Source organism: Tachyglossus aculeatus, chromosome 4 (genome assembly GCF_015852505.1).
Source record: "Tachyglossus aculeatus isolate mTacAcu1 chromosome 4, mTacAcu1.pri, whole genome shotgun sequence".
Taxonomy (NCBI): domain Eukaryota; kingdom Metazoa; phylum Chordata; class Mammalia; order Monotremata; family Tachyglossidae; genus Tachyglossus; species Tachyglossus aculeatus.
This window is the reverse complement of record NC_052069.1, coordinates 84,721,440-84,740,231: the sequence shown is the minus strand read 5'-3', so window position 1 is coordinate 84,740,231 and position 18,792 is coordinate 84,721,440. Positions and strand designations below refer to the sequence as shown.

Below are 18,792 nucleotides of genomic sequence, written 5' to 3'. Positions count from 1 at the left end.
AAATGTCATCATCAACAAGCAATTTTCTTTAAAGTTGTGCATATTCAGTAATTGACACTATCAATCCCCAAGGATTTATGTTGGGTTTTTGTGATTGAAGTGGTTAGCTCTTAGCATGTTCATTAGTAAGCATTGACTGTTAATTCATCAGTTTCTATATTATTCACTATCCCTAAAGCTTATTTTGGATTTGCGTTCTTTTGCAGTCATAGACTCTGGATGGCTGAGGGAAATCCTCCTATTATTTCACTTTCCTATTTTGTAAAATTGGGGCCACAGTAATTTCATTCCATCTGGGTGTTTAGAAGCCACAAATAAATGTTTATCTTTTCTTATCCAAATATTTCATACTTGCAAATCTTCGTACTGTGAAAACTTTACAATCAATCGATTGTATTCACTGAGTGCTTGCAGTGTGCAGAGCACTGTATTAAGCCCTTGGAGGAATACAACGTAAGAGTTGGTTGACATGTTCCCTGCCTTTACCGGGAAGGCAGTGACTATCTTGAAGTGACGATCGTTCACCTCTCTTCTCAAAATCTCCACCCTCCACTTGTGCCTCTGACCCCTTCTCCTCATATCCTATCAAAATGCTTGGCCCCTCCCTGACATCTTCAACCGTTCATTTTTCAATGGCTTCTTCCCAACGTTCTCATGGCCCCCCACCCTAAATAAAACCCTACCTTGTCTTCACAGCCCCCTCCAGTTATCCCTTCCATCTCTCTCCTACCATTCCTCTCCAACCTCTTAGAGGGTTTATCTGATCCGCCTTGATTACTGCATCAGCATCCTTGCTGAACTCCCTAACTCCTATCTCTCCCCACTTCAGTTCATATTTCACTCTGCTGCCTGGATCATTTTTCTACAAAACTGTTCAGTCCATTTCCCCACTCCTCAAGAACCTCCAGTGGTTGCCCATCCACCTCTGCACCAAACAGAAACCCCTTGCAAAGGCTTTAAAGCACTCAGTCACCTTGCCCCGCCCACACCTTACCCCTCTGAATCCAACCTACTCACTGTACCTCAATCTTATCTATCTTCCCACCAGCCTCTTCCCCACATCATGCCTCTGGCCTGGAACTTGCTCCCTCTTCATATCTGACACCTTCAAAGCCTTATTTCTTCCTTCCCACTCCCTCCCATGCCATCCTTAAATTTGGATTTGCCCCCTTTATTCACCCCTTGTGCAGCCCCACAGCACTATGCATACATCCATAAATTAGTCATTTATATTAATGTCTGTCTCCCTCTCCAGAGAGTAAACTTGCTGCGGGGAGGAAACATGTCTACCAACCCTGTTATATTGTACTCTCCCAACCGGTCATTATAGTGCTCTGCATATAGTAAGCCTTCAGATACAGTTGATTTGTTTGACTTGCCCAAGGTTGTAGCAGACACGGGGCAGAGCTGGGATTAGAACCCAGGTCCTCTGATTCCCAGGTCTGGGCTCCTTCCACTAAGCCACACTGCTTCCTATCCACTCAACCCACATATTCAATCTGTCACCAAATCCCGTTGGTTCAGCCTTCACCACATCGCTAAAATCCATTCTCTCCTGTCCATCCAAACTGCTATGATGTTGAGCCATGCACTTGTATGCTGTCTTGACTACTGTGTCAGCCTTCTCCCTGACTTACCTGCCTTTTATCGTTCCCCACTGTAGTACATAATTCAGTCTGCTGCCTGAATAGATCATTTTTCTGAAAATAAAAGTGCAGTTTTCATTTCACTCCTCAAAAACCTCCAATAGTTGCTCATCCATCTCTTGCCTATCCACCTCCAGAACAACAGAAACTCCTTTTGTCAGCTTTAAGGTACTCCATCAGGTGGTTCCCCCTCCCCCCCATCTAGACTGTAAGCTCAGTGTGGGCAGGAATTCTTAGTACAGTACTTACGAAGCACTTAGTACAGTGCTCTGCTTGTAGGCTTGTAGTAATTGCCCAGTAAATACCATTGCTGAATGGATTGATTGCTGATTTCGTACTATAACCCAGTCTGCACACTTGGCTCCTCTAATGCCATTTTACTCACTGTACATCTGTTTTTTGTGTCTCACAGCTAGCCCTTTGCCCACATCCTCCCTCTGGCCTATAACAATAATAATAATAATAATATTTATTAAGCATTTACTATGTGAAAAGCACCGTTCTAAGCACTGGGGGGATACAAGGTGATCAGGTTGTCCCACGTGGGGCTCACAGTCAATCCCCATTTTACAGATGAGGGAACTGAGGCACAGAGAAGTTGTGACTTGCCCCTGTACCTCCCTCCACCTTCATATCTGACAGACCATACTCATCCTCATCTTATTAAAATCACATCTCCTCCAAGAGCTCTTCCTTGACTAAGCTGTCATTTTGCCTACTCTCTATACCTACTGCATTGCCATTGCACTTGGATATTTACCCTTTTAGCACTAAATATTCTCCCCACTCTCTGCCCCACAGCACTTACGTACCTATCTGTAATGAATTTTAATGTCTGTCTCCCCTTCTAGTCTATAAGTTCATTGTGAGCAGGGTACGTGTCTACCAATTGTGTTGTATTGTACTCTCCCAAGGACATAGGACAATGCTCTGCTCATAGTTAGTGCACAGTTGATTAATTGTCACTCTCAATGGGGAACATATGGTTTTGTGATTTGCCTTTCTTGATGTAAATCAGTGGTAAAACTGGGATCAGAACCCTTTAATTTCAAGTTCCTTTCTGTTCCCTTGAGCTCAGTACAGTCCTCTGCACACAGTGAGTGCTCAGTAAATCCCATTGATTATCAAAAGTATTTTTAGAAAATTGCAAGTCTCTTTCATTTTATGGGTGGTATTTGTAAAAGGTTTACCTCCAATAGTGGAAAAGGCATAATTTTTCACTTTCAAAATAATTTCCAAATGGTGTACAGAATCCTTGAGGGAGGAATTGCGATTTAGTACAGAGAGGAACCAAATTCAAATCCTTGGTGTTGAATAGCAGCCACAATAGGTTTCCTACAGCTGGTTAGATCTTAAAATGCCCAGTGCTCTGATCTCAGTAGGGTAATTAACAGCATCTTAACCAAAACCCACACTGTAAATGCAAAGCTACTCAGTCAAATTACCAACTCTTAAAATTCCCAGTTGCCCTGAAGTTACAATAGTTAAACAAACTTTCATTGGCCTAAACCCATATGCCCAAAACATTTAGACTCCCAACTCACAAGGCAGTGACCATATTGGTTAAATTTCAGTACCTCCATTAACTAGAGCCCAATTCCTCCTCAGAAGCCCAGGATTGAGGGATTCCACACAGCTTTAAACTTTAAACTGTTTCTCTGTCCTACATAAAATTTATATTAGTGGGCAGGGGCCCTGCCTGATGGTCAGCTCCTTGAGGCTGGCATTGTTTTTGCTAGCTATAATAGGCTCTCCTAAGTAATTTGTACCCTGACCTGCATGGGTTAAGCACTCAATAAATACTATTGATTGACTCTGTTAGCCACGTCCTTTGTCTGGTAGATGTACTCCTCAAGAAGAGAAGTCAGAGTGGGATTTTAGGCATACCCCTGGTTTATCTTCTGAAGCCACATGTAACATTGAAATATAGCTGGTATCGTTTGACCATCAATCAAGGTATTTACTGCATGCTTACTTTGTGCAGGGCACTGTAATAATAACATACCCTGGGTTATAACAACCCTATGAAATAACCACCCCAGGGATACAGTGTAATTTGTTTGATGTTTAACCCTCACAAATGCCCATCCACCATGACTTTCTGTTTGAGTCCTTCTGGTAAGTAAATTCTTCCCTACCTCCTCTTCACCTGGACTGAAATAAAGCCATAGTCAATTAATGCATCTTGGAGGCAGCTAGCATCCAGCTCGTCGTCATCATCATCAGTTGTGTGTGCCGAGCACTGTACTAAGCACTTGGGAGAGTACAATATAACAGACACATTCCCTGCCCACAAAAGTCTGGACTGTAAGACTCTAGAGTCGAGAATCTAGCTCTACAGTCTAGAGCTAAAACTTTGGCATGGTTGTGTAAAGTTTTTATGAGAACTGATAACATGACAAGATATAAAATTTATTGAAAAAGAAGATCCAGTATATGGCCTGGTTGCAGCTGACTGAAGCCTTGTGCTTTTTTTTAAAAAAAAAAATCTTTCACAGACCTGGTTAAATTACAGTGAAGGAATTACACTGAATTACAGTGATGGAAAGGGTAAAGAAACTATAAAACCCAAGGTTCAAGGAAGTAAGTGGGACATTCTGGGTTTGCCTCCCCTGTTGATAGTGGAAGAGCTGTAGTCCTCTCCAGGGGAGGGGCTGGGTTTGCCTCAAGCCGATCTGTGTAACACACCTAACAGTGGTGTGCTTAACTGACTGCTCCGTGGCCGCTTTTCCCTTTTGCTGTCCAGAACCTGCTTCTCTGCTAGGGAAACTTTTCTGTGTGGTGAGGTCATTTTTTTCCTCTTCTCAAGCTGTACCTGGGATAAAAAGAAGACTTGAGTAAGCAAATTTGGGGGCATTTCATCTTAAACCTTTCATCTTCTTTCCCCAAGCTTTTAAGGTGTCCTAGTGACCCCACAACCCAGCCCGCACACTTCATTCCTCTAATGCTAACCTTCTCACTGTACCTCCATCTCATCTATCTTGCCGCTGACCTCTCACCCACATCCTCCCTCTGGCCTGGAACCCCCTCCCTCCTCATACCAGGCAGATTATTACTCTCCCCCACTTCAAAACCCTATTGAAGGTTCATCTCCTCCTAGAAGCCTTCCCTGACTAAGCCCTTCTCTCCTCTTCTCCCACTCCTTTCTGCACCGCTCTTACTTGCTCCTTCATTCATCCTCCCTCCCATATCCAAAGAACATAGGTATATATTTGTATATATCTGTTATTCATTTATTTAATCTATTTATTTATATTGTCTCCTCCTCTAGACTGTGAGATCATTGTGGGCAGGAATGTCTTTTTTGTTACATAGTACTCTCCCAAGCACTTGGTACAGTGTTTTGCACACAGTAAGGGCTCAATAAATACGATTTAATGAACGAATAAATCTGGCATAAGGCGAATAGCTTTTGTAATCCAGAAATCAGCCTTAGCATTTGCAGCTGTAAAACCTCCATGACTTTAAATATCATTCAGTACACCTGTAAACCACTAGAATCACCAGAATAAATTTCTCCTTCTGCAGCCTCTTGTAAAGGATTACTCTCACATTACAGCTCACTTATTTACTACAGATTACATAATAGCCTGGTGATGTCTAGCATTACAGTATATAGCACACAGTGGGATTTCATATTTTTCCAGAGGTTCTGGAATGGATTCTAGTTTAAGTACTTAGCATAGTGCTCTACACACAGTGAGTGCTCAATAACTGCTGTTCACTGACTGTTTAATGTTAGTCTTTGGGAAAATTCACTCCACGCTACAACCGTACTTGTGATAAAACCACATTTTCAAGAACACATCTCAGCTATGTATGTCTGTGCTAGGAACAGCTTCCTACCACTTAGCCCTCTATTAGGGTAAATGCTCCGTGCTTATTAATGACTGAATATTTACACTGCCATCTTATGATAACACTAACCTAGGCAGAGAGCCATTCATATGCCTGAGGCAAGTGCCAAACTAAGCGTGTCAACTGACCATAAGCCAGGCCCGAGCCTATGAATTCTAACTGTATAGCTGGTTGATCTCTTATATTTTAGCCTGGGTCCTTTCCACAAATAGAGCCAGTTTTCTCCGAGGACACATAACTGGAGTTGATGAAAATAGAGGCTGCATGTGGAATGTGCTCTGGTTTTATATTTATTTCTTTGTTCCCAAGGTACTGCTTCAGTGAAGCAAAGCAAATTGATTTGAATTATATGGATTTTGGCCAGTGAAATAATCAATGGCACTTTCTCCTAGTTAGAAACACTTTCTCCCAGTGAGAACCTGTAGGAAAGTAGTTAGGTTTCCTGTTGTTCATCTGTTGGAACAATTTTGCTGGTTCGGATATTGTAGAAGCTAAGGATGGAAAATGGTAAATGCCTTGTAAGACGCACAAGTATAATAATAATAATGATGGCATTTATTAAGCGCTTACTATGTGCAAAGCACTGTTCTAAGTGCTGAAGTATAGAATAAAAGGATAAATGATTTTTTGTGTGAAATATACTGTAATCATTTATGAGAAGCAGCATGACTTAATGGAAAGATCACGGATATGGGAGTCAGAGGTTAAGAATCTAATCCAGGCTCTGCCACTTATCAGCTATGTGACTTTGGGAAAGTCACTTCCCTTCTCTGTGCCTCAATTACTTCCTCTTTAAAATAGACTGAGACTGAGCCCCACATGGGACAGCTGATTACAGTGTATCTACCCAGTTCTTAGAACAGGGCTTGGCACATAGTAAGCCGTTAAATACTATTATTATTTTTTTTTTCTTGTTACCCAGAAAGTGTATTATATAAACTCCTTGAGGGCGAGGATCGTGTCTACGTATTCTAGTTGACTGTGCTAGCCCATGAAGTTTATTCAGTTTTTTGCACACAGAACTCAATAAATGGTAATGCTAATAATTGTGGTATTTCAGTGCTTACTCTGTCAGATGCTGTCTTGAGTGCTGGAGCAGATACAAGAAAATCAGGTCAGACACAGTCGCTTTCTGTCTCAGGCTCACAGTCGAAGTAGGAGGAAGAGCTGGTATTAAATTCCCATTTTACAAATGAGAAAACTGAGCCACACAGGAGTGAAGGGATTTTCCCAAGGTCGCACAGCAGGTTTGAGTAGAACCTGGATTTTCCAACTCCCATGCCCCTGCCCATTCACTAGACCACACTGATTAATTGACTGATATAAGGTTACCAGTTTGTCCTCCCCTTACCATCTCTACCTTCACTCACTCAGCTTCTGGACTCTGTAATAATAATAATAATAATAATAATGAATATTGTACTTGTTAAGCACTTACTATGTTCCAAACACTGTTGTAAGCGCTGGGGTTGGTATAGGATCATCAGGTTGGTCACAGTCCCCTGTCCCACATGGGGCTCACACTCTTAATCCCCATTTTCCAGATGAGGTAACTGAGACCCAGAGAAGTGAAGTGATTTGCCCAAGGTCACACAGCAGACAGATGGCAGAGTCAGGATTAGAACCCAGGTCCGTCTGATTCCCAGGCCTGTGCTCTATTCACTGAGCGATGCTGCTTCTCTTCTTTCCCAGGCTTTTCCTTGTGTGACAACTGTCTGACCTATAAAGGAGGCAGTATGCTCTAATGAAAGTTGTGTGTGGATGGAATCCAGGGGACATGACTATTATCTCTGTTGTAGTGTACTCTCTCAAGCACTTAGTGCAGTGCTCCACATCCAGAATGCACTCGCTAGATGCCACTGATTGATTCACATCCCAGCTTCCTCTCTAGACCAGAAGTAAGGATGTAAGAATTGCCATAGTGGGCAACAACAGTGATTCATCCACCCTAGTATTCTCCGTCAGATTGGCATCCAAAGGAATAGTGATGGTTGCTCCTCTTGATATCCATCTTTCTGGTAAGCAGGGTCACTTTTCCTCTTGGATCTATCACCAGTGAATATATCTAAATCATAACATACTTAACATTTCTGTACATATCCCCAATTTTCCCCCTACTAGCCCATTATACATAGCCATGAATCTTGTCAAACTGCCTTTGTACATTTTTCCTATCCAGACAACCTGATTTTCAGAAGGGCTTTTTGCCACTCGGGAAAAATTAGTGTTTTCTTCTATTTGTCTTGAACCTACCGTCTCCCAGCTTTTATAGGTGCTCTTAGTCTTTTTAGACCTACAGAAATGGTTGTGCACTTGCATGTTGTGTCATACACAGCACTTCTGCTAGAATGTAGGTTTTCCTTAGCATGGGATTCATGAGAGCAAGGCTATTCTTCCCCAATGCTTTTTTTTTTGGCTAGGCCTTCTAATAATAATAATTGTGGTATTCAAGTGTGTACTATGTTCCAGGCACTGTATTAAGCACTGGAGTTGATAGAACCTAATATTAGCCACCGTCCCTGTTCCAGTTTGAGGTCCTAATAATAATAATGATGATGACATTTGTTAAGCTCTTACTATGTGCCAAGCACTGTTGTAAGCACTGGGGGGGATACAAGGTAATCACCTTGTCCCACATGGGGCTCACAGTCTTAATCCCCATTTTACAGATGAGGTAACAGGCCCAGAAAAGTTAAGTGACTTGCCCAAAGTCACACAGCTGACAAGTGTCAGAGCTGGGATTAGAACTCATGACCTCTGACTCCCATGCTCTTTCCACCGAGCCATGCTGTTTCTCCAGATGTTTCTATCTGAGGCAGTTCAGTTTTCATCCCCATTTTGCAGGTGAGGAAACTGGAACACAGGGAAGTTAACTGACTTGCCCGAGGTCACACAGCAGACAAGTGGCAGAGCTGGAATTAGTACCCAGGACCTGTGACTTTCCAGGCCCATGCTGGACACGCTGCTTCCCAATCCTTCCAAATCCACACGGCTTCCAAATCTTCACAAATGGATGAAGAGTGCTTTTATGGGGGTATAATCCTGCTGTAGTCTCAAAAGCAGTGACTGGGTGTTTTTCCCTAGGAACCTGGGATAGCACAATTGAGATGGGTTGCATGGTGACCTCAACCAATACCACTCTCTTTTCTCTTCCTTGCCTCCTTTCTCCTTCTAGGCTGTAGGCTTGTTGTGGGCAGGGAATGAGTCTGCCAGCTCAGTTATATGGTTTTCTCCCAAGAGCTTAGTACAGTAAGCGCTCAATAAATACTTGATCGATTGCCTGATTATTCAGCTTTGACTGAAGGGGAGCTTCCTGGTGGGAAGTGACTTTTCTTTGGTCAATTTGGAGGTCAAAGGGACAGATCAATCAGTAGTATCTATTGAGTGCTTACCTTGTGCAGAGCACTTTACTGACTGCTTGGGATAGTACAACACAACAATATAACAGACACGTTCCCAGCCCACAATGAGCTTACAGTCATCAATCGATCATCATCAATCGTATTTATTGAGCGCTTACTGTGTGCAGAGCACTGTACTAAGCGCTTGGGAAGTACAAGTTGGCAACATATAGAGACAGTCCCTACCCAACAGTGGGCTTACAGTCTAAAAGGGGGAGACAGAGAACAAAACCAAACATACTAACAAAATAAAATAAATAGAATAGATATGTACAAGTAAAATAAATAAATAGAGTAACAAATATGTACAAACATATATACATATATACAGGTGCTGTGGGAAAGGGAAGGAGGTAAGATGGGGGGATGGAGAGGGGCACGAGGGGGAGAGGAAGGAAGGGGCTCAGTCTGGGAGGGGAATGGAATCATTCTGCTTCCTTTCTGGCTGTATTTTAGTCTGTCGCCAAATCCTACCAGTTTCCCATCATGATATTTCCCAAATAATGTCTCCTTCTCTTCCATCTGAGTTTCCACCACCCTAGTCCAAAGACTTGTCCTGTCCCAACTTGACTACTTATTTTCAGCTTCCAGTCTTTCCCCCTAGAGTGCATACTTCACTAACTGGATCATTTATAAGCAACACCCTTTCTGCAAAATGGCTTTCCACTTCTCAAAAAGTTCCAGTAATTATGCTTCACTGCATCAGATAGAAACATCTGGAGAAACAGCATGGCTCAGTGGAAAGAGCATGGGCTTGGGAGTCAGAGGTCATGGGTTCTAATCCCAGCTCTGACACTTGTCAGCTGTGTGACTTTGGGCAAGTCACTTCACTTCTCTGGGCCTCAGTTCCCTCATCTGTAAAATGAGGATTAAGACTGTGAGCCCCTTGTGGGACAACGTGATTACCTTGTATCCCTCCAAGTGCTTACAACAGTGCTTGGCACATAGTAAGAGCTTAACAGATGTCATCATTATTATTATTATTATGACCTCAAAGAACTCCATCAGCTCTCTCCATCCTTTCTTACAGTACCTCAGCTTGCATCCTTTGTTCCTCCCAAACTCACCACCTCACTGTGCCTTGTTCTCAGCTCCTTGCTTCTGCCCTTACTTTTCCCTGAATTCTCTCCACCTTCAAATAATCCAGGCCACCCTAACCCTCTGACTCTAAGCCCTCCTTTAGGAAGCTCGTCTCCATTCATTTTCTACTCCCCTGTTGTATCCTCTCCAGTGAAGCTGTAGTTCTTATGCATTCACAATCTCTCTAACATTCATTCATTCATTCATTCATTCAATCGTATTTATTGAGTGCTTACTGTGTGCAGAGCACTGTACTAAGCGCTTGGGAAGTACAAGTTGGCAACATATAGAGATGGTCCCTACCCAACAACGGGCTCACAGTCTCCATTACATAAACCTGAAAATTAGCCCCCAAACTCCAAACCCTACTTTAGACTAATGGAACACACTCATGCACACAATTCATCAACAAAACCTGAAGAATTAAAAATGTGATCACATTTCAGTTCCTTTTCATGTTGTATGCCAAGTCTAACAAGATTAAAGAATTACAGAGAAAACAGAAGGAAGAGTGGTCACTAAAAGTGATCCAGAATTCTTTTTATCCAGTAGAATTGAAGATGAGGCTGATAATTTTATAAGCCATACTAAACACCAACAATGAAGTTGATAAGGCTACTCCACTACCGCAATATTGTTTAAAATTGGTGTAATTTCAAACACTTTTGTACCTATTGACTACGCATAGAGAGGTACAGTCCTGGGAGTCAGAGTCTCTGGGTTCTAATTGGGCTGTACCACTTCCCTGATGTGTGACCTTGGGCAGGTCACTTAACCTCTCTACGGTACCATTTCCTCGTGTTTTAAATAGGAATTCAGTAACTGCTATTCCTTCCACTAAAACTGTGAGCCCTATGTGGGACAGGGACTGTGTCCAACCTGATCACGTTTTAATAATATAATAATAATGATGGTATTTGTTAAGCACTTACTAAGTGCCAGGCACTGTTTTAAGCACCGGGGTGGATGCAGGGAAATTGAGGTGGACACAGTCCCTGTCCCACAATGAGTTCACAGTCTGAATCCCCATTTTACAGATGAGGTAACCTGGGCACAGAGAAGCAGTGTGGTTTAGTGGAAAGAGCCCGGGCTTGGGAATCAGAGGTCGAGGGTTATAATCCAGCCTCTGCCACTTATCAATCAATCGTATTTATTGAGCACTTACTGTGTGCACAGCACTGTACTAAGCGCTTGGGAAGTACAAGTTGGCAACATATAGAGACTGTCCCTACCCAACAGTGGGCTCAAAGTCTATCAGCCATATGACTTTGGGCAAATCATTTAACTTCTCTGTGCCTCAGTTCCCTCATCTATTAAATGGGGATTAAGACTCTGAGCCCCACATGGGACAACCTGATTACCTTGTGTCTACCCCAGTGCTTTGAACGGTGCTTGGCACAAAGAAAGCAGTGCTTTGAACAGTGCTTGGCACAAAGAAAGCAGTGCTTTGAACAGTGCTTGGCACAAAGAAAGCAGTGCTTTGAACAGTGCTTGGCACAAAGTAAGCGCTTAACAAGTACCATAATTAATTATAATTAAGTGAAGTGACTCACCCAAGGTAACACAGCCAACAAGTGGCTGAGCCGGGATTAGAACACATGACCTGACTCCGAGGCCCATGCTCTATCCAATATGCCACCAGCACTTAGTATAGTGCCTGGAACATAGTAAGCGCTTAACATACCACAATTATTATTATTACTATTATTATTATGCTGCTTCTCACGTATCCAGGATTATACCTATCCAGGCACTCAGTACAGTGCCCTGCACAGAGTAAGCACTTGTTGTTATTATTATTAGTAGTTATTATTGCTCTCTGGCATGTTCTAGAGGCTGGCTGACTAGACTGCTCTCCAAGAACCGTTGTGGTCCTGGCCCAAGGCAGCTCCAGGAGCTGCAGATGTCCCAGTTCTAAGGAGGCCTTCTGAATGGGAACTAATTGGTAACCACATACAGCCCAAACCACTCCCGGTGATCGTTCCAAATGGAGAATGTGTAGGCCAGTTAGTTAACGGTATGCCAAGCATTGAGCATTTGCATAACGTGTATAGAGGAGAGAGGAATTTGTTCTTTACAGGGAAGACAGACACTATTGTTCTTTACAGAGAAGCAGCGTGACTCAGTGGAAAGAGCATGGGCTTTGGAATCAGAGGCCGTGGGTTCAAATCCTGTCTCCGCCAATTGTTGGCTGTGTGACTTTGGGTGAGTCACTTTACTTCTCTGTGCCTCAGTTGCCTCATTTGTAAAATGGCGATTAAGACTGTGAGCCCCCCATGGGACAACCTGATTACCTTGTAACCTCCCCAGCACTTAGAACAGTGCTTTGCACATAGTAAGCGCTTAGTAAATGCCATTATTATTATTATTATTATTACCACCAGACTCTCTAACTTCTTTCTTCCTAGATGAGTGATGACATTTTTGTCTCCTATAGGTAGTAATCATTTTTCACTCTTAATTAGTCCATATAGTCTTCATGGAAGAGACGGGGTCTTGGAAGTCTGATGTAATGCAGGTAGTATTTAGACTGACTGACAAGCAACAGAATGTTATTTCCTTTTTCTGAGACCTTTTTATATGGTATTTGTTAAGGGTTTACTTTTCGCCAGGCATTGTATGAAGCGCTGAGCTACATACAAGCTAAGCACTTTTGACTCTTATCTGTAGGTATCTTTATTTTTACTTTTTTAAGTTTGTCTTTTCTTAGGTGTCATTCATATTTTACCAATCTAAGACAGTGTCACTTTTCAAGGTCACGTGTAGGTTCATTTTCAAGCTTTCTCATCCTCATATTTGTACTACTAATTGCTGTATCCTTGTTCCTCCTCCTTCTCCCTACACTTCTACATAATTTAAGCCATTTTATCTCCCCCTTTAGGTGGTAAACCCCTAAAGGACAGAGATCATGCCTTTTGCTTCTGTTGTACACTCCCAAAAGCTCAATACCATGCTGTGCATTGCAGTAGACTCTTAATTCCTTTGACAACGATGATAAATGAACTACAAATATTTTGGAAATGCATGGTGAGAATGTAAATAATTAAGAGACTGAAATGTTATTCTAGCTGACATTGTACAAGGCATTAATGAAATAGGTCACTGCCCTTAATTTGACTCAGTACTTTTCCAAAATAACTTTCAAGTGTTATATGTACTTATATTTTTCAGGATTATTACTATTTTGCTTTTCTTTCAAATAAGGGAGCTATAAAACTGTCTGCTATCTTATGTAAATTCTGTACCTCCAGATAAATACATGGATGTGCTTAACATAGTGGGACTTCACTTAATTGTCCCATTCATTTTGAAATTTTTTTAAAAAATGATAACTATATATTTATAAAATGCATATAATTAGATAATGCCATTTGATTAAAATGAATACGAAAATGTGGCTGGCAAAACATTTTCCAGTGACTTATGTCAGTTACATCCCATGATTTTTCCAAAAGCAGCCCCTATTAGGAAAACCTTTGAGCGTTTTTCACATAATAAACAATCTTCTACATAAGCTACCTTACTTTTTCTATTAAAGGCCCCACTCTGTTCTAGCCATCCTAGCAGAAATTCCACCAAGTAGACATTCAATAATAATAATAAAAAAAAAAAATGACACAATCCTGCAGTTATTTGGTGAGGCTAGCATAATCATAAATTTACCATCTAGGCTTTTTCCAAAAATACTAACCCGTATTGTTCTCCCTGGACCTGCTGCAAGGATGACTAATCCAACTGCTGAGGTCTCCATTTATGTGTTTGATGGAACACTTTGGCTTGCTCGACTCCAGCTGTGTGTTTATGTGCAGTGCACACCTGCAGGGGCCTGACAAATAGCCGCAGTATGTGGAGGATACAAAATTACCCTGGCAGGGCTGCAAATAAGGAAGTTTCTGTTTTGAAGTCCATATGTGTTGTGTGCACTCGGGATGCCAGCTGGGGTATTTATGGTGCATCACGCAGATGGAAAACCGCCAACCGATTTTTATACCGAATAAAGGCTAATCTTTTTATACATACTCGGTGTCAGAGTTATGAAGTGGTATATAAGAATGTTCTCACGACTTTAAAAAAAATGAAAGCAGACAGGAAAACAAAAGATTGAAATGAAGAAGGCATATATTTAGTTCTAAGCTAATAGACGGTAAAGGATTTTATCTATTAGTAGTATGTAATTGCTGCCAGTAATGATAAAATATTGTTTCATTTTAGACGCATAGGTAATACGTCCTTTTCGGTTGGCTAAAGCCACTTAGTTCTGGGCCGAATCAGGTTTATGAGTTCTGAAATGTGAATGCCAAATTTATATAAGTACTTAACTTGAAGGCTTTGGGCTTCCTATTTTTCAAGTGTTCTTAATTTTTTACATCTTCAAAGCTGTCAAAATAAAATACAAGTACATATTGAATATTTTAAGCAGCCTATTTGCAAATTTGAAGTAAGAAATACTGCTGTGTTTTTCTTTGAGGCTAATCCTTTCCAAATGTAAGGAAATCTAAAAAAAGAATGTAAATTATGAAAAAAATCTAAAATGAAGTAAATGTAATAGGGAAGCTATACTTTTTAAAAGGAATAAAAAGACAACTCTGGGTCCTGATGCTATAAAAAGTAATGAAGTGGTTACTTTACTCTCCAATTTTTCCTTTGCCATTAGCCTAAATGCAATTGGAAACATGTGATTTGGGGGCGTATTTGCATTGTTTGGGCGTTGCTTGAAAACACAACAGTCCAAACTAAGTTTTTCTTTACCTAGTGCTTATTTGCTGTTTAATGTTTATGGTTATCATCTTTTATTATTCTGTATTAGGAACCTGAGTCATATGTTAAACTGCTGGTATTAATGTAAATATTCCTGTGAATGCTGATTTTACTGTGAGCGCATTCCTCTTAAGGAAGTTATTGCCAACAAAATATCTTTGTTTACTGTGTGAAGAATGTGCCCAGATTGTCATAACTAAATGCTGTCTTTCTCCCTCCTGTTCTACCTGTTCTCCTTCCCAATTAGACTGTGAGCCTCATGAAGGGCAGAGAACGTGTCTGACCTGCTTATATTGTATCAACTCCAATGTTTAGTACAGTGCTTGGCACATAGTAAGCACTTAAATGCCACTGCTATTATTATCATTTTCATTGTTACCATGATTTTAAAAATACACTGCTGTTTTGTTTAGGCTGCTGAAGAGGAGTAGCAGAGACAGAAGGGTTTAACAAATCTAATTCTGTTTACTTATTAGCCGTTTCAGGAACATGTTATTCAGGTTAAGTGCTGGAAGCCTTTTGTCAGATGGTTCATTTGCCACATTTCCATGCCCATGTCCCAGAAATAATTCATTTCTTAATGTAGATTAACAGTTTAATGGATATTTTAAAAGTGTGTGTGGGCGGATGTGCATCTTTTAAATGGAAACCCCAGGTAGGTACTAGAAGCATTTTGAAGTTCATGATTTGAGAGCATTCGTATTGTAAATCACGTAGATAAGGCATATACTTAAAAAGTAGCCCATGAATCGTCTGACAATTAAAGGTACGGCTATATTCATTTGTCACAGACCAGATCAGTTGAATGTTGCTGGTTTTGAACTGTATTGTATTTTTAAAGTGTTAGCAGCCATCGAGTATGAAAAAGACATGGCGTTCTTCTGTCCTGTTGAAATAATATTCAATCTGAAAGGGTAGTGTTCTGAGTATTGTTTAGTTTTTAGCATGAAACATGCAGACAAAAAAATCCAGATCATTAGCTCATAAGCTCAGCTTGATTGGGAGGAAATTTAATAAGAGAAAGAGAAAAAGTGGAATGCAAACCACATTAAGAGCATCTCCTACTGCCTAACCTGCAGGATGGCATTCTTAAAAAAAAAAAAGCCTTATGTGGAGACCTAGTTAGAAGAAGTGTAGCAGGAGCTGAGAGAAGAAATATGCACATCTGTGTGTGTGTGTGTGTGTGTGTGTGTGTGCAAAAGAACTGCTTAAAGTAAACTCATTCACTAAGCAATGACAGAAAACTGTAAGTTGGATTTGAAAAGAAGAAATTCCTTAGAATAGCTTGTTATTGATGAGAACCAGGAAATGATATTTGACCATTTTTTCCCAAGAAATAACTTTAAGAAGGGTCTAAATCCCAAATTTAAGACCAAAGAGACAGCCACCTTTTATTTCTCATGTGAGAGATTATGTTCCATACATTGCTCGGTTATTTAGTGCCAGGGCCAGGTTTCTTATAGTAGGGTATCACTTCAAACACTGCTGCCGCCACTGCAGGTTGCAAACACATGATTGAAGGCTTCTAGTTCTCTGCTCGTGCACAGATGTCTTTCAATAACTATAGCCAGTAATTTCTTCAAATTGCTCAGTTTATCAGCAGCACATGTCATCAATCCTAGAGTGGTTTGCTCAAGTCAAACGGCAGAATCTTTAGCCTGCAGACGCAGCTGCAAACAGGTGAACAGGCAGAAAGTAATTTGTGCAGCTTGGTGGCTGTCAGACGAAAGACAGACAATCTGTGCTTAAAACAGATTGCAGGCCCTGCTTGGGCCAGACAAAAGGGATTTCTCCAACTGCAAATAATTCCAAGGTTAACATATTTTCCTTTCTGCCATTAGGTGATTTGTTAAAATTGGAAACAATGAACATTATAAATCGCCACAGAAACTAGAGACAAGATGAAAGAGAAAAGCAGATCACTAAATAGGTTTACATCTTTCTTTCCAAAGAGTCACAGTTGGCGTTCAAATGTCCTCCTTTTTCAGAAATTAAGCCAAGTTTTTGTGAAGTTCTTTTAATATTCCAGGAACAGTTGCATATATAGATTATTGTTGAACTTAAAAAAGTTGTTAAAAGGGCCTATAGGATAAACGGCAGTGCCCCAGAACCTGCTGATGGGGAAAAATCTTTTTTTTATGTTAAGCATTTGGTTTATGTTGTGAAGAGTTAAGGGGGAGAAAAAAATTACAAGAAGTATTTTTCAGGCAGTGAAGACCTTAGGTTTATTGACATTATAATCTTGAATTTCACAATGATTTTTCAAATTTTAATTTTTACTTTTGAAGTGCTGCCTTGATTGGATTTAAAGGGAGGACCTTCTCAGATTTACCACACCTCTCAATATTGAGAAATCAAAAAATGTTCAAATCACACCTCCCACACACACAAAAAAGCCTGTTTCTTGAGAAAAAGACATTTCCTGGACCAAATTATCTTTAAGAGCTAGACCGATCCTTTTCAATACTTTCCTTTAATTGAATCCTTGGAATGTGTGTTGGTAGAAAGATATTACTCAACCGAACAATTAGATAGGCTGGATAGTATACGATCCACAGATTTCTAAATAGATAAACTGTGCCAGAAGAACCTGAATCAGGGTAGTATTACCTGTTGGTATTAGTCCACGTAAGTACTTGCTCACTAAACTAAACAGGAAGAAGGGCTCTGTTACATTAGCTTGATGAGTACCTCATGCAAGACTGCTGAAGAAGTTGTGAGGTCAGTTGAAGTTTATATAGCCCATGAGAAGTAAAAGGATTAGGCCTTCTGTGTTACTGTCTCCTAGAACTAATGCCCATGATCTGGAGAACAAGTAAAACTGCTTGCATCTGGCAGATCTTTAGTTGGCTCAATATTAATTTAGCCAGGGCTGCAATTACTTTGTTTATAATACTGTACTTCTAAAAACTTTATAGAGAATCCGCACTCCAGTGCTTTGGAATTGCAGTCGGCCTTTGTGACAGATGTTGCCAGAATTGCTCGCTTTTGGACCCTTCATTTTTCAATTTAAAACGATGCAAATTCATCCCCAGTTCAGATGTAATAAGCTTCGGCACTGGCGTTGGATGAGAGCGCTGCTTCCAGGCGTGAGCTGGCTTAAGGCTGAGCCTCCGTAACTTTAATTCGTAGCCCAGGGGGATTTAGAACTGGGTTAGACCCTTGGACAGAAGTAGCTGAGTGGAACCTCTGGGGCCACTTCCCACCTTGGCCCAACCCGTTGAAAATTCCCTGGGTAGAGATCACCGTAGCATAGGGGAGAAGGTGCTGAGAAGACCGACTCCAACGACTAGCTGGTAATTGCGAACTCTGCTTGCTATAGAGAACTCCGTAACACTGGGCATGCCAGTTTGGCTGCTTCTCTAGTCCTCCATTTTCTAGAATTTTCTGGGTCAATAGAGGTGGTAGAGCTAGCCCCAAAGATACCGCTCATCCCTAGCCTTTTGGCCAGAGGGTCGGTAAAGGGTAGCCAGGGCATAACGAAGAGCCAGAAGGAGGCCGTTACCTTTCCTATATTCAAGATGATTTTCTTGAAACCTAGAATTATGATAGCGCAGGTTAGGGCATGCAGTGTCACATCTTCTCCCGGAGGCCTTTCCCTATCAAGTCCTCTTTTCCCCCGCTGGCTCTCCCTTCTGCATTGTCTATGCACTTCGTTCTGTGACTTTTGGATTTTTGATGTTAGCCTCAGCCCCAACCCTACAGCACTTAGGTACGTATCTTTCAATTATAAATTATAAATCATTTATTCTTATTAATGTCCATCCCCCCACTTCAGACTGGCAGCCTGTTATGGACAGGGAACGTCAGTGGATTCCGTTGCATTGTACTCTCCCAAATGCTTAGTGGAGTGCTCTGCACATAGTATGCTCTCAATAAATAATAATAATAATGGCATTTATTAAGCACTTACTATGTGCAAAGCACTGTTCTAAGCGCTGGGGAGTTTACAAGGTGATCAGATTGTCCCACGGGGGGGCTCACAGTCTTAATCCCCATTTTACAGATGAGGGAACTGAGGCCCAGAGAAGTGAAGTGACTTGCCCAAA

The 18,792-nt window shown here is 41.2% G+C and overlaps 1 protein-coding gene across 2 annotated transcripts in view; it reads left to right on the top strand.

Annotated features, from left to right (window-relative positions):
* The window catches only part of VPS13B (vacuolar protein sorting 13 homolog B), a 1,018,523-nt gene that overhangs the window by 245,071 nt on the left and 754,660 nt on the right, over window positions 1–18,792 (top strand). The window lies entirely within an intron of this gene.